At 38.7% G+C, this 12,319-nt stretch overlaps 1 protein-coding gene across 3 annotated transcripts in view; it reads right to left on the reverse strand.

Moving 5' to 3' along the window:
- LOC6038589 (filamin-B) overlaps positions 1 to 12,319 on the reverse strand; it is a 104,892-nt gene that overhangs the window by 66,762 nt on the left and 25,811 nt on the right. The gene's annotated exons all lie outside the window — the stretch shown is intronic.

Below are 12,319 nucleotides of genomic sequence, written 5' to 3' on the forward strand. Positions count from 1 at the left end.
CTCAGAATCACCAGCTGAGCAAATGTCTGTGTGTTTGGCTGTATGTAGTCATGTGTACCAAATCAATGTCACTGGAATATCTCGTCACAGGCTCAACCGATTTTGGCCGGAATGTATTTAATCGATCCGTCTTAACGTCCCCTAAGTTGCTATTTAAATTCATGCAGTTTTATCATGTATTTAAAAAGTTATGTCAAAAAAACTGTTTCGTATTAAATTAAAATTATGGTAAAAAGGGTGGTTTTTTTCATGAAACCCTCACATGTTATATATTTTTAGAAAGCACATGAGACGACCTTTCTTGTGGATTAAGAATTTTCAAGATCTAACTTACCTATCTAAAATTACAAAGAGTTTAAAAAATGGCCTGAATTTACATAACCTCAAAGGATCGCCACGAAAAAAGCCTTGTAGAGGGATGCCATTTTCCTGAAAGGCGGTGTCTGTATAATCTTGACAAAAAGTCTGTAGAAAGTCTGTTCTTTTTACTCGTCACTTATTTTTATTAGGACCTCTTAGGTGCTGCGATCACGTTAGGGGAGATCCATAAACCATGTGGACTCTTTAGGGGATTGTGATCACTCTTTAAATGAGAGGAAGGCACCAACCACCTAAAGGTGGATTAAGTTACGTTTTTAGTGTAAAATTGTGAACTTGGTGAACTGATGAATATTCACCATTTCCTGAAGAATATTACCATAATTTTTTTTCTGTGTATTTATACTAAACCAAGAGAAATGTTAAATATATATTCTGCAATAGAACAATTCTAGCTCAAATCAATAATTTTGTTAGTACATTTGTGCCCGACTGGGCAAGATACCCTGAACAACTTGGCCCATTGGGCAGTTGAAAAGGGTATTGAATTCTCTCCGGCGAAGACGGAACTGGTCGTTTTTACGGGGAAGCATGAACCGGCACAGCTCAATCTTTCTCTCTCGGGAAAGACTATCGAGCAGTCGGACCACTTCATGTACATGGGTACAATCTTCGATCAAAAGGGAACATGGGGGAAGCACATTAACTACCTGAAGCAAAAGTGCCTGCAAAGAACTAATTTTCTGCGCAGTGTCTCTGGCAACCGGTGGGGTGCTCATCCTTCTGACCTGCTTCGACTGTACAAGACAACGATACTCTCGGTGCTGGAATATGGCAGTTTCTGCTTCCAGTCAGCTGCGAAATCACGCTTGTTGGTTCTCCAGCGGATACAGTACCGAAGTCTTCGCATTGTCTTGGGATGCATGCACTCAACTCACAACATGACCCTCGAGGTCTTGGCGGGAGTGTTGCCTCTGCGAACTCGTTACTACGAACTGTCTTACCGGTTCCTGATCCGGTGTGATTACAGGAATAAACTGGTAATTGACAACTTTGAAACGTTGCTGAACCTTCACGTTGAGTCTCGGCGCATGCTTCTATATTATGACTTTATGTCATCGTGGGAGTGGAGCCCGAGCACAACGGTACAGCGCACGCCTCCGTTAACCAGCAGCACCCTGATTGGTTTCGACACGTCCATGAAAGCCGATACTCCCGGTATCCCAAACCATCTTCTGCGGGGGGTTGTACCGTCGATCTTCGCATCAAAGTACAACCATGTTCCTCCAAACAACAGATTCTTCACCGATGGCTCCAAGCTCGACGGCTGTACGGGCTTCGGTGTTTATCATGAATCTTATCAGCTGTTCTTTAAGCTGAAGGACCCGAGTTCGGTTTACGTCGCAGAGTTAGCCGCGGTTTACTGCGCACTGCGAATCATCGAGACCATGCCACCTGACCACTACTTCATCTTCACCGATAGCTTTAGCTCTGTTGAGGCTATCCGGTCTCTGAAGCCGACCAGGGAGTCTGCGTTTTTCCTCACGGAAATACGCAAGACTTTAAACAACCTGGCGGCTCAGTCCTTCAGCATCACGGTGGTGTGGGTCCGCGCTCATTGCTCGATTCCGGGTAATGAGAAAGCGGACTTGCTCGCCAAGAAGGGTGCTGAGAGTGGATACATTTTTGAAAGGCCAATTAGCCTACAAGAATGCTACGGTTTGCCGAGGCAGCGTGCGCTTCTGGATTGGCAAAAACAATGGGACGACGACACCAAGGGACGTTGGATGTATTCCATACGACCTAAGGTGCAAAGAAAAGCCTGGTTCAAGGGAATGGACTTGACGCGTGGATTCATCAGAACGATGTCCCGCCTTATGTCGAACCATTACTCATCCAAGGCTCATCTGTACCGTATCAACATGAGTGATACAAACTTATGCGACTGTGGGCAGGGTTATCAGGACATCGACCATCTCGTATGGGCGTGTCCAGATCACCAGGCTCACAGAATTAAGTTGAAAGATACCCTCAGGGCCCGAGGAAGACCACCAGAAATCCCGATGTGAGACGCGTTATCTCAACTAGACCTTGATGTTCTCTATCCGATCTATCAGTTCCTCGTAGATTCCAAAATATCCATTTAGTTTTCTTCCAGTTAGTTTTTCCTTTTGTTAGTATAACTCGCCTTCGCACAAAGCCGTCGTTTCTGGATTGCACCGGAAGCAAAGCAAGAACGCCCCAGCAGCTTGACACCGAGTTGCGGCTGAGGACAAAACGCAAAGGCCAGCAGAGCCAACCAAGACCCCTACACAATCCCCCTTCCCATCCCACGCCTTGTCTTTAACATCAATCCCTTCCCTACTAACCCCGAGTAGGCCGCGGGTAATCGGCTCCCCTCCCACTAACATTTACACACAAGATCCTCTGTAATTATTAAGTTTTTTGTAATTACAAAAGCCGACTCGGTCCTATCCAGGTCCCAGTACCGAAAAGGACCTAATAAAAATAATTTTATGAAAAAAAAAAAAAAATTTGTGCCCGACCCTCTCCGATTTCAATGAAACTTTGTAGACATATTTCCCTGTGTCTATATAAGCCATTTTTGTGTATATGGAGTCAAATGTAATCGAAAATGACATTTGATAAGGGCGTAAGCTATTTAAATATTTTTGGATTTTGTGATTCAAAAATCACTGTATCTCAAAGTCGTTGCATCGTATCAAAAAGTGACCAAAGACAAACTTGTAGGAAATTGAAAGAGCTTTCTGAAAAAATACACTGAAAGAAAAATACACGCCACTTCCATGAGATGTTTTGAGTTTAAAAGTTAAGTTTTAAGGTGATGTCACATTTGCTTTGTTCATTTTTTTTTACAAAAAGACTCACGTAAAATGCAGAATTATATGTCTCTCCTAAAAAAAAAAACAAAAATCATTTAATATAACTCATGTTTTTTAAGTGGGCTAAACGTCAAATTTTTCAAAAAACGCTAGTGGGAATCGATTCTCCAAACAATTTTACAAAAAGTCTACATATTGACCATTGTCCTATGTCTAATGCTTTTTAAGACAGCGGTAACAGCGGTTTAATTATTAGTATGAGGAATTTTAAATTGTTTTCTGTGAGCGAGTTGTGGCGCTATAACCACGGCAAATAGTGTCCAGGACATTTGTGGAAATACAATGTCCCATCCCAGAGGGTCCCGGATCACCAAAACTTCTTAGCATGGTGGCTCCCAACGATTCATTGCTTTAATAAACATGAACGTGAGCGGGGGATCCCCACGTTTCTTCCTCCCCTGTAGATTCAGAACTGTATTGTTGTTTGAACATTCGTGTTCATACTCAATCCAATTCAACGAATCATCTTTGCGGTTAACTTTACGCAGTTGGCCTGGCCGCTTCGATGTTTGTGATGTTTCAATGCATTCTAATGCAATGGCGCACTGCAAATGTTGATAATGACAAGAAGATACTAGGCATCAATCAACCTAAGGCATTCTCCAGGATGCCCTCGAAAGACTGGCTGCGATAGGGTTAGATTAGATTAGATTAGATTAGATTAGATGAGGAATTTTAAATTGTTTTCTGCTGATTGCATTTAAAAAAATTGTTGAAAAGTTTCCAAGTATTTTGAAAAAAATATTTTATTTTGCCCCTGAATTTTTAGACCGATTTTGAAGGGGGTGGGGAGACTGTGAAAAATATTTGCAACAATGTTATATGGTTATAAAAATAATATTGTAGTAATATTGTACTTTCTTACTCAAATTTATAATATAAAATATATAAAATTTGGACCACATTATCGTCAATAAAATGTTCATGAAATCCTAAACATTTGGTAATCATTTCGCAGAAGCAAAACTGTAGGGATGTTTAATGTATTTGTGCTCCAAAAATTTGAAAATGTGGGGAAAAACAAATCTCCAAAATAAAAGCTGCAATAGCCTGAATTAAAGTTCTGCGAAAACCTGTTTATTTGATCTTTTATTAAACAAAATATTTGGAAAATGTTGCTTTTACTTGTAGCGTTATCATTAAATTTTCTTGAATAATAATAACAAAAAAAAATAGCAACTAAATATTTTTTATTCGATCTGGAACTCCAAACAAAATGTTCACATTCTGAAAGGAATTTATAATCAATTTGGCCCCCCAATATTGGTCTGAAAAATCAGAGGGCAAAAAAAAATTCCAAAAAACTTCCTGCATTGCACAGTGCTCCGAAACCGAAATCTAGCGTGACAAAATTGATAGAGAACACACGTTAAGATTTAGAGTTTTGGTGTCTTCGGGACAATTGATCAGAGTCAAAAGGGGCATCTTTTGGTATGGTGGGCATTAGGGTGGTCCAAATTTTAGGGTGGTTCAGAATTTTTATTTTGGCGGGATGACGAGATAGCGCTTTGGTGTCTTCAGAAAAGTTGTTTTTTTTTTTGAATTTATCAACTCAGGCTTGTGTCGTAGCGAGTTAGTGTCTTCTAGACATTTGTAGAGCTTATCAAAACACACATTTATCTTCCAAGAGAGCAAATATCGGACCTTTAAAACGAAAGTTATAGCCAACATACAACGAAAAAGACGCAATTTTGAAATGTGAATAACTCGAAAAGGAAGCATCTGAAAGTACACATTCTAGAGTACATTTGCTGAAAATATCTCGGGAGGTCTTTTTTGTTTAACTCATTTAATCTCAATTTGAAAATGAGCATTTTTAAATCATTTTTTGTCCAAAATTCGTTTTTCAAGAATAAAAATGTTCATTTTGACAAGCTGTAAAATTGTCTAGAAGGGCCCAAAAATGTACAAAATGATCTAGTGGTTGTAAAAGAAGAAACAAGTTTTAGCTGAAATATTTCAGGAATAAATTTAATTATTTTGTTGATTGATTTAAGCTCTACAAATGTCTAGAAGACACCATCTCGCTACGACATAAGCTTGAGTTGATAAATTCAAAAAACTCGTTTTTTCATTAACACTTCAACCTTAATTACAAAAATGGCTCTATAAACTTCCCGTTTAAATATAGAGCTTTGTGTTCCTTAGCAAAGTTGCTCAGAATGGTGTTCCCTACAACTTTTCTGAAGACACCAAAGCGCTATCTCGTCATTCCGCCAAAATAAAAATTCTGAACCACCCTTAAAATTTGGACCACCCTAATGTTCACCATACCAAAAGATGCCCCTATTGACTCTGATCATTTGTCCCGAAGACACCAAAGCTCGTGTGGCCGCTATCAATTTTGTCACGCTAGATTTCGGTTTCGGACCACTGTGCATTGATAATCATATTTAGCATGTTTGGGCTTGTTTAAAAATGTTTGGAACTTTTATGAAATTCCAATGTATTCCGTAAAAAAATCGCAGAAAATATTTTTTTGTCAATATTTAGATATTTTGGAAACTAATGATTGCAAAACAACTGGACAGGTGTATATTGCATTTGAAAACACTTTTTGCATTCAAATGTTGAAACCATGTCTCGTAAATTGATTTTTCAACCTTTTTTGCCCAGCATGTTGTGCCAGTGATTAGAGTACACTAATTACGCTTTTTAGGCTTCCGAAGACCCTGAGAATTAATTTTGAAAACCAAGTGAGATATAGCGTAAGAACCTTTAAGCGCACTCAAAGAGCTTTTAAGAAGTTCTTTTAAAGAGCTTAAGAGAACATTACCATTGAAATGTTTTCTACACATTATCCATGCCAAAAAAAAAGGTTTTTGCCTGGCAACAAGCATAGCATTACTTTAAACGAAAATGCCATGTGGAACAAGCTGAGTGCCGTTAAGAAGAGCTCTTAGTGCCGATGCATGGCTGGTTGTATTCAGTTCGTTTCAAAACTTGATTTTTTCAGCACTGTTCGTATTTATCCAACTCGGTAAACCTTGTTTGTGTTGTTAAGAAAATTAATCTGAAGCGAATTCTTAAAACTTTGATTTTTTACAACACATGAACCGAAAAGAGACAAAAATGTGTGTCAAGATCAACGAGTTCTAAATTATTTTGATATATTTGTGGTTTTGTTGAAAGTTTCCTGATTTAAAAGTTTTGCTTTCAATAAAGTTCGTGTGCCACAATGAAAAATTAGTCACTTATATCTGTAAGTATTGGTCAAAGTAAGCAGTCCCCAAGCGCACAGACATGACCACCGGTTGAGCGGTGTGTACGTGCAGCGCGAGTGCAGTTTTTATTATTGCTCAATTAAACGCAACTCTCGCGCCGCAGCTCCATTTCCAGAGATTGTGCCCACAGGCACAGGCCAGCTTAGTGCCATTGGGAGTTGGTGAACCTGCAGCTGATTAAATATTGCGGGGGAAAAATGCCACCTTGAGAGTGTTGAGAGTGGTTGGTTGGTAATTAACTCCTCTATTCGATATTTTTTATTGTTTATTGATAGCTTGACTGGCGGATGAAGGAAGGCGATACCGACTGCTGTTTTTATTGATTTCCTTCCGTTGTATTTGTCGTCTACTGAGTCAGTTTGAAAAGGAAACTTCAATATTCAATTTATTACAAAAGGGGCTGTGACGTTGACTATGACTCCAACAACAAACTCGGAGTCCGAGTCCGACTTAGACATCAGAAGATTTAGTGATTTCGACTTAGGCTGCTTAGAATTTGTCAACTCTGACTCTGGGTCTTTTAAAAGTGTAAACTCTGACTCCACAGATCTGATTTTTCATATTTCAATCCTGCATGTAACTCGGATTGTGTTACTCAACATAACCTCAACCTATGCAAGGACCCATGTATCATCGAAGACCTCAAACAACGTCGTGAGATATCCCATCTAGGGTGGTGCACAACGTACGTACAATTGTGACAACATCCTCCTCTCAAAGGAAACATCGTCGCCGCGGTTGTTCAACGCGATGCATTCATATCTCATTGTCATATTTGTCCGACCCAAGGTTGTCTGAGGTAATTTATGTGGAATATTAATAAACAACCTCCGACAGGTCATTCACGTCGTAGAGGGCACCCTCCTGCCCCCTAAAACAAACATGTCGATGGACGCTGGGTTTCTTTTCTAAGGTATAGAACGTTAAACTCAAGTCGAGACTGCATTCCTTGATCGGCATGAGTTGATTTAAATTTCAAAGCAGTAGCACTTTGCAGTGTGTCACTTAACAATACCCGCCTTAGGTCCCGGCTTCCCGGGTAAATACAAGTCAGACTGAGAGTGCCATTGTCTCAAGTCTAGTGTGTCTCGCTTATTTACCAGATTTTTATTCTGGATTGCGACTCCGGACTCCGGTCACATTTCTAGAATGATCTCCTTCTACAGCGACGCCAGACTCCTGGCTCTGAAGCTCGTACAACCATTAAAAAATACCTCGGATTGTTCAGCTTCATCATCATCGCCGTCGTCGCCGTAATCGTTGCAAAGTCTCGAAGAATGTCTCTCTCGTGGCCGCCCACAACCATACATAGTTACGGACGGAAAACGGCGACTCACGTCATAACTCGGCACGGCGTGGGTGCCGCCACCTTCCGGGAAGGACGTTATGGTAAACATTGCTCGCCACGCCACCGTAACGAAGCGCTCTATTTTTAGACCGTGATCGGAAAGGAAGTCGTTTATCATGGACGTTTGGTTTATTTTTTGGGTGAACTTTATGCAGTTAAGCATGAAAAAAAAGCTTCAAATCCCAGCTTGACCAAAAAATCAAAAAAAAAAAAATCAAACCATCCACATTAACGACCCCCGGGGTCTTTTGTGGTCTCTATTGCAAGTTTCTGCTCGAACCTAGGAGTCCGAAGGCTTGAATGGGGAGAGCACCCAAACCTCTTTTTACTCCAAGGAACCTTCCAACCCAGTGTTTGAACTGACGACCTTTGGATTGCGAGTCCAACCGCCGCCAGCGATTCCACCGGAGTAGGCTTGGTTTGGTGTGTTGTTTGTACTTATGGCATGGAGACGACTCCTACACCTGGAATGACTTAACGGCCTAACAACCAAGGCCGGGGCCGACATTTTACTTCCTCATCCGATGGAAGGTTGCAGCAGATGGGAATCGAACCCAGAATCATCCGCTTACAAAGCGGACAGCGTAACCATTAGGCCACGCACTGCAAAAAGCTTGACCACATGGTTCAACTAGACTTAAGTCACTGCCCCTCAGTCAGCTGAGTCCGGCTATCCAAAATCTACCTGGCACGGCTAAAGACCGGTGGTTCACGTTCGCGCCTCCATTTTTTTCTGCTTGACCATGCGATTCCCGCCCGAAACTGCCCCAACCCAACCAAATGGCCGGCACGGTTCGGGCCGGGCCGCGGCGGTGAACGCGCTTTGACCTTAAAAGCCGGTGAGCTGTGACTGCGGGATTGGAAAATTAAGCTGAATAAATATGAGAGATTGTCGCGGCGCTGCAGTCGTGACGTGACGCGACGCAGAGGATTCCTGGGTCGTGTGTAGGTTCGGATCTTGTTAGGCTGCCCAACTTTATACAGTTGCGCAGCGATTAGGGTCAGTAGGTACGTACCGTGGTGGAAAGTTTGTGATTTCGGTTGTAGGGTTATGCAATGTTATGACAATCAAGACAACATTTGACACGTGATTCATCTTATTTTTGGCATCTTAACATTGAGTGTTTTGTAGTCGATACTGAGCAGTTCTCAAACTTGTATTTCTGCCCATGGAATTTCCTAAGGTCAAACCATTGTGCATAATTGTTTTTCTTCATACAAGCCTGCATGTAATGGAAACCTTCAAATCACCAAAATTTGCCCTCAGCCTTAAAAGAATATGTGCATCGGACTTATGAATTGAGAAAAATCTTTGGATTGGTTTTTTTTGTTCAGTTAGGGGTCGTGCATAAACCACGTGGTCTCCTTAGGGGGAGGGGGTCCGAAATCCGACCGAAAAAAACCATGAAAAGCCATGGGGGGAGGGGGGGGGGGTCGACGGCTGACCACGTGGCCTTTAAAAAAATCTTTTCTTAAAAAAAACAAAAAAATACGCGCTTTGAATTTACTTATATGCATACATTTTTTGTTACACTTCAAAACCATACAATTATTGTGTTTAAAATTATTACTTATATTTCAATGTCATAATATTTTCAAATTCAATATTGAATTATATATATATATCAATACTTTGAGCCTGTAATTGAATGTACACTTTTTAGTACTCATGTAACTACGTTTTGCAAAAGTTTAAAAGCTGTTAAAAAATAAAGTGACAGTATCCAAAGTTAAAATACCCTAAAAATGCGTACCAAAATGCAAACACAAATTAATTTTTTTTTTGATGGTATCAAGTAGCTAAAAATGTGCTTGCAAAAAATTCACCAAAAAAAGGCCACGTGGTTTATGCACGTTCCCTTAGTAGTTTATGCAACAAGTTGCAAAAAAAAGGTTTTTTCATCACGAGTCGTACATTTATCCAACGAGGGTCTCCGAGTTGGATAAATATGACGAGTGCTGATAAAATCAAGTTTTGCAACGAGTTCCAAACAATTTTTTTTTTTGCAATTCCGAAAAACATCCTTTGAGATGAATTATAAGTCAAATGTTCATGTATTTTGCCAATAAACCGTTTAAATAACAAAAATGTTGAAAATTATAGCTTTTCGAAACAAGTGCTGAAAAGTTCAACTTTTCAGCATCCAGTAGGACTTTTCAGCATTTATTTTGAAAAGTGTCAGGATTCGATTCTGTTAATTTTGGTTTAGAAAAGTAAGCTCGCTCAAAAATGACAAGAATGGTAAGTAGTTTCAAATATTTTTAAAAGTTTTTGTCTACCTCCTCCCTTTTACAATCGCGCCGAAAAATCAGAGGGCAAAACAAAAATGTCCAAAAAAACTTCTAAATTTCAATGGAAATTCAAGTGCAATCAGCTGTAATAAATTTCAAATGTATTCCCCTGCGTTTAGAATCATTTTCAACATGTCGGAGTTTAATAAAATCTATTGAATTTAAAAAAAAATCGTACTGTACGTACCGCAAAAAGTTTTTTTTCGTTATAATTTCTGTCTTCCTCAAATCATACATTTTTTGAAAACAAATGATTGCAAAACAACTGAACTAGTGTAAAATGCATTTTAAAACACTTTTTGCATTCAAATGTAGTTTGCTTGTTATTTCAATACTTATATTTTTTTTATTTTTGGCGAGATATCAGAAAAATAAATAATTATTATCAGTACCATCAGTGGGGGTGACTATGGGTAAAAAAACGATACACCTCTAGTAATTTCTTAATAACAAAAACAATTGGAATAACATTGATAATCTTTAAACGCAGAATTGTTTTTAGACAGTTCACAAATATTTTCCCAAAATATGGTGAAATTTGAAGAACTCTACCTTAAATGCCAATTGTTTGCAAATTGACACAATCTCCCTCTTTAGATTGGGTGACATTGGGTCAAATGAAACTAAAATGATGCTCAAATGAGCAATTATTTACAAAATCGCCCGATTTCGACCATTTTAATCTTTTGTATTTTTTTATTTGGTTCAAACTTTGTGTACGGGCCTTCCCTATGACAAAAGAATTTGCTATTTTTGTGCTATTTTGTGTCATTGGTTCACCCATACAAGTACAATTTTGGCTGCTGTCCATACAAAAATGGTACGTAAGTAGGGTATATGTCCCTATTTTGGACCTAGTACCTATATTGGACCTATTTACCTGATTTATGTAAATTATGGCCTTTAAACTCGGATTTTACTGAAACCAATGAAAAGAAAGTTCAAGCAGGACCGTTTTCTAAGTTACCTTACAAAATAATGTTAACAATTACAATTATTTTCGATATTCCAGCCACTTTTTCCAACGCCTTCCAAATTTCCCCGGCTCGTCGATTGGGTCGAAAAAAAACGGCTTCGTTGCTTATTCGATTTGCGTCGTGACACCATGTCAATTTTTCTGTTCTGCACTGGCACTAAATCATTTTCACTCGGTTTCCATACAGTGAATGTGTTGTTTATGAAACACTCTTTGATTTTTCGTCACTAAAACACTAAAAAAACCTTTTCATTGTTAAAAAAACTCAATTGAAAATATTTTTCCAAATCTGCCGCGTTGGATCAGTTTTTGGAGCTACTGGTCCAACAGTACAAGCTATCACCAACACATTCGTAACAAGGTGTTGCCAGTTTTATTTATGTAAACTTTAGAACTTTTCAACAGTTGTTAAATTTTTTCAAAGTTTCTTTGAAATCACAGAATATTTTAAATTTAATAATTCTGAATAAACTTCTTAAATTAGAATATCTAAAAAAAACTTAGAGCTTTGAAAACAAATAACTACCACAAGTAGGCGTCATCCATAAAGTATGTCACGCAAAAATAGGCCAAAATTAACCCCCCCTCCCCCCTTCACACAAGGTGAACCCCCTCAAAAAGTACGTCACATTTTGCCAGACCCCCCACTTGTTTTCGATGGGATTTTTTATAGTTTTTATATCTTTAAACTCTGAAAGTATTGGTATTTTTGGCAATTTTTATATGAGAAAAATAAGTTAAATTATTCGAATTATTCATTTCCTAGAATCAGCATAGCCAAATAAAAAAAAATAAATTTTGTATCTTTTAAAAGTTTGAACCTGGTATATTCAAATATAAAAAAATCTTTAACTGTTTTTCACAGCTTTGCAAGTTCAAATAATAAGTTCAAACCATTTATAGTAGTTTTCTTATGAACACCCTGCTTTGAAAGGATTTATTTTTATCAAGCAAGAATTTGCAAAATATTGAAGTTCCAGCTGAAAAAAAGTGACTATATAATAAATTATAGTGTGAAATGTTCTTCTAAATAATAAAAAGCAAACAATTTTAGAAAAGAGGATTTAATTTAATTGTGTACATTTTAAATTAATATTATGCAATCATAAAAAAAACCTAGCGTGACGTCACAGTCTGGCACCCTCCCCCCCTCCCCCCTTCGCCACATCTTGTCACTCCTTCGATAACCCCCCCTCCCCCTAAGAGCGTACGTACTTTATGGATGACGCCTTAATGTAAAAATGATTCTTTTAAATTT

Source organism: Culex quinquefasciatus, chromosome 3, assembly GCF_015732765.1.
Source record: "Culex quinquefasciatus strain JHB chromosome 3, VPISU_Cqui_1.0_pri_paternal, whole genome shotgun sequence".
In the NCBI taxonomy this organism is placed as follows: domain Eukaryota; kingdom Metazoa; phylum Arthropoda; class Insecta; order Diptera; family Culicidae; genus Culex; species Culex quinquefasciatus.